This window comes from Lactuca serriola, chromosome 9 (genome assembly GCF_051521515.1).
Source record: "Lactuca serriola cultivar US96UC23 chromosome 9, Lser_US96UC23_V15, whole genome shotgun sequence".
Taxonomy (NCBI): domain Eukaryota; kingdom Viridiplantae; phylum Streptophyta; class Magnoliopsida; order Asterales; family Asteraceae; genus Lactuca; species Lactuca serriola.
In genome coordinates, this window is record NC_136416.1 from 141,044,615 (window position 1) to 141,049,080 (window position 4,466).

The following is a 4,466-nucleotide window of genomic DNA, read 5'->3' on the forward strand; positions in this document are numbered from 1 at the left end:
ATGGAAGAGTACTTATATATTATCCTTCAAGATGAAAAACATGGATCATCTTAATTTAAGAATTTATAATCAAAAGGTTATGAATCGGAATTGTATAATCAAAATTCAGAATTGGAAGTCACGTCAATGCTCCACATTGAAGTACCTGATCCACATTCAATTCTCATGTTGCCTAGAGCAGGTGCAGGTCCGTTGTTGTAAAAAAGCTAAAGGTGAGGCTGATTAAATGTGTGCGTAGTGTTTGCAATCAGACGACACCCGATCAGACGTGTATGCTCATGTACGTGATCAAAAAAATAAAGGTTTAGGATACTTGGGGCTAATTTGGTCTATAGTGTTTACGGATGTAGGGTTTTAGTATTAAAGGGCAATTTGGTCAAATATTTTTTTATATAAATTAAAAGGATTATATAATATGAAAACTGATTAAAAGTTTTTAAAAATGATTAAAAAATAAATTTGGACAAATATAATATTTTAAAAGTTAAAGAAAGTAGACCGGACCATAATTCGAAGCTTAATAAAGATATATACCAAACTTTTCAAAAACATCAGTGATAATATATTTAGTTTTTTCGATAAAAATAAAATGCAATTAAAAAAAGGTAAAAATGGTCGAAGATAATCGAGTCATAGCATAATTATATAATGTTGTAATTTGCATAGAATAATGAGTTAAGAACGCATGTTATTTATTTATTTATGTTTTCATTTAGTATCCCAGCCCACCATGATGTAAACACAGGAAACACACGCCTCAATGTGAATATATATATATATATATATATATATATATATATATATATATATATATAGAGAGAGAGAGAGAGAGAGAGAGAGGATCAAATAAAAAGGAAATTTTTTGTAGGAAGATAAGAAATTTTTTTATATATATATTTTCTTAGCAAAAAAATGAAATGAATTATTAGATGATTAATAAGAAAAAATTCTGAAAAAAACACCTTCATGATTTATTTTTAGGTAAATCAAGAAAAAAATTCACTTTTATGACATTTTTAGTGAATATAACAAAATCATCATAAAAATGAATTATCGAAATGTTTTTTCGAGATTTTTTTGGTAAATCATGTTATTATTAATTCATTTAGTGATTCATTTTTTTTTTTTTGCCAAAAAAATAAGTCGAAAAAAAAATTTCTTACCGGAACTATATATATATATATATATATATATATATATATATATATATATATATATATATATATATATATATATATATATATATATATATATATATATATATATATATATATATATATATATATATACTCAAAGCTGAAGCTGCGTTTAAGGTTTTCGTGAGGCGGCTGCAACTTTACGAAACAACAAGATGGTGAGTGCTTCGAATGAAACGACTGTCTTTGTGTTGGGATCATGTTTAAACTGATGTCATCCATACTTATATACAAAATGGGTCCTCTCGAATCACAATTATTTTTCCTTAATTAAATATTTGTTTGTTTGTATTAAATATTTGTTTGTTTGTATTTCTATGTGATGCATCCTGTCCTTCTGACATATGTATGGATGTGGCTTAACGGAGCAGGTTTTACCCACTGCTAGAAAATTGGGTATTATCGACAGATTTATAGCGACGGAAAAAATCCGTCGGAAACAACAACCGAATAACAACGGATTTCCGACAGACTAATACTTAGGATATTAGTGATGGTTCTGCGACTGTTTGGCAACAGAAAAAACTTTGTCGGTAATCCGTTACAAAATACCGATGGAAATCAACAAATTTTTGATTTTTTCAGTATTCCGTCAGTAAAATTAACATTTTTTTATTTTATTATTTATAAATTGTGAGGGTATTTTGGTAAATCAACAATAAAAAGATGTTTAAGTGGGTTGTACGTCCACTTGAACTAAGTTTATTCAAAGCGGGGCTCTCCGTCTTTCGATCTCACAGCACAGCCATTGAAGAACGACACAACCCTAACCGTCGTTGTTGCAGTTTGTGTTTCACCATCATCGGAACCAAGAATTCCATCTTCGTCGCTCATTGACGTCCGTCAATACTCTGCCATCAATCGATTGAGTGATTGCTTCATATTCAACATTCACCTGCACCAAAGTCACCGTCTGCCGCTGACAATTGCTTTTGTTTCACTGACATTCACCTCCGAAAACATCTTACACTAACACCTAGGGTTCAAAATGGTATTTTACCCTTTACCACTCTCTTTTCGAATATTCTGCATTTCACCATCTAATTTATTGTGTAAATTTCGAGCACCACAGTTAATTGAAGGCTGTTTAAGTTTCAATGCATCTATTTTTCCATCTGTATGTATTACCTTATGTATATCCCTATGTATATACTCAGGTTCTCATCTCTCCATGTCCATTACTATCAGATGTTTGATAAAATTCCCCAATGAAGGAAAGTGGGTCAATATAAGCTTCTATGTGTATACAAACATGTTTTGGTGCATCTATGTATAATCAAACCCAAGTTTACAATATTGGAGAACAAAAGAAGAGGTACATTTAATTAATTTCTGAATCATAGTAGATATGGAACGAGTATAGTCATTGAGGTAGTTTTTTTTGAAATTCTTTTATAATGTAGTTTCTGAAATTTTACAAACTTCAACTTTTTTCATTCATACTTTTCAGCTTAAGAAGTGGGCTGATCCAACAATTATTGTGAATAATCTTTATTGCTATACTGCTCTACATTCAAATTTTAGCTTCAACATGGTTGGGTGAGTGGTTATTATTTGGTCACTTATGTCCTAATAATGTCTTGAAGTTCAAACACGATTTGACCAAATTTTGACTTTTCATGTGTTACTCATCTGGTTGTATTCTCAATGGACAACCTAAACAAATAGGATTTCTTTGATAGACATAAACCATATTGTTGAGATATGTATGTAATTGTAACTTGTAAGTATATGCATATATGCATAAAATCTCTACCCAAAATTTGTTTACCTGAAGATTTTCATCATGAATTGGACCATACTAAGAAATCAATGGCTAATTACTATTAACATATTTTCTTTTTTCTTTTTTTGGGTAAATGAAGGGTATCTTAATTGGGCTCAATGATTACAAGTAACTTAGTGACATCAGCTGATCTTAGGAAAGTAAGGCTCATTATTGTTTTATTATATATACATTGAAGTGACATGGTGAAAGTATTTACTTGCTCTTTTGAGTTCATGATGTGAAATTATGATTATGATATATATTGCAGAGTTTCAATTATCCGAAAAACAAGATGAAGCAATATTAGATATCAACTTACGAAGACTTACATTGCTTGAGGTCCTACACCTTCTCTATTTGTTTCGATTTTTATTTTGAATATTAGGTATTGTAGTTATCTTTTTAATCACATTAAGAAATGTATTTTATTATTCTACAAGAGGCAAGTACATTAATGAAAGAAAATCCTTGACGGACCAAATATTTCTATCAATCAAAACGTAAATATTATAGGTATAACATATACCTTTTTAATTTTCTATATTAGTTTTTTTTTCTTTAGTGTAAAGTTTGTCATATATCTTCTTTTCTATTTATGTAATGGAACAAAGAAGCAAATGGGATAAAGAATAAATTATAAGCTCCACGCCGTTCCACTATAGCGTCCCTCACTCAAATTGTTAGCAGTTTTAAAACAACGTATAATAATTTTTAGTTTCTATTATTAAAATAAAAACATAGGAATTGGTTAATTCATTATTTAGTCATTTTTATATGTATTTGAAATTTCTGGATTTAATTAATATGTGTCGGATATTTAATCTTTTTTACTTTTATATTTATTGGTTTTAAAATATAGATTTGATGTACGTTTTACATTATTTCTGTGTTGAATGTGTAGTTATTTTTAATTTTTTCATGAATTTATAAATTTTTTTATAATGCCAAAATCCGTCGCTAATCTGTCACAGAAAATCTGTTGGTATTCCGTTAGTGAGTTATTCTAAGATTCCGTCGGTAATCTGTTTGTAAGTTATTCCCTTGGTAACCTACAAACACATTCCGTCAGTAATCCGTTGCAAAACTATTTCCGTTGGTGATCGGTTACTAGTTACTGACGGAAAATTCTATTGCTAAAAGTTTGGTGTAGCCGTCGGAAATCTGTTACAAGCAATCCGTCGGTAAAGCCTATTAGCGACGGTTACCGACGGTTTTGGCCGTCGGTAATGCTCTTTTTTTGTAGTAGTGACCAAACTATATTGATTTGCTAAATTCACAAATGGAATTGGAAAAGCGGAAGCGTAAGCAAAAGGGTCTAGTTCCAACTCCCAGTTCATTCTTCAAGGTATTCTTTGTCGTACATTTCTTTTTCTGTTTTAAGGATCTCGACGTCTAACCTTATTTGTCTAGCAATTTGGTATTTCAACACCTGACATTGATCATTGATGATCTTACTAAGTAGAATTTTTGTTAATTATGAATAAAAACTGTGTTTAAATCTT

General features: G+C 29.9%; 1 long non-coding RNA gene across 1 annotated transcript; it reads left to right on the forward strand.

Annotated features, from left to right (window-relative positions):
- The first annotated feature begins 1,916 nt into the window (after positions 1-1,916).
- On the forward strand, positions 1,917-3,435 carry LOC145074866 (uncharacterized). Its single transcript, XR_013692146.1, has 5 exons — positions 1,917-2,187; positions 2,354-2,511; positions 2,647-2,735; positions 3,062-3,122; positions 3,233-3,435. It is a non-coding gene; the product is annotated as an uncharacterized LOC145074866 (long non-coding RNA).
- Positions 3,436-4,466: the final 1,031 nt, after the last annotated feature.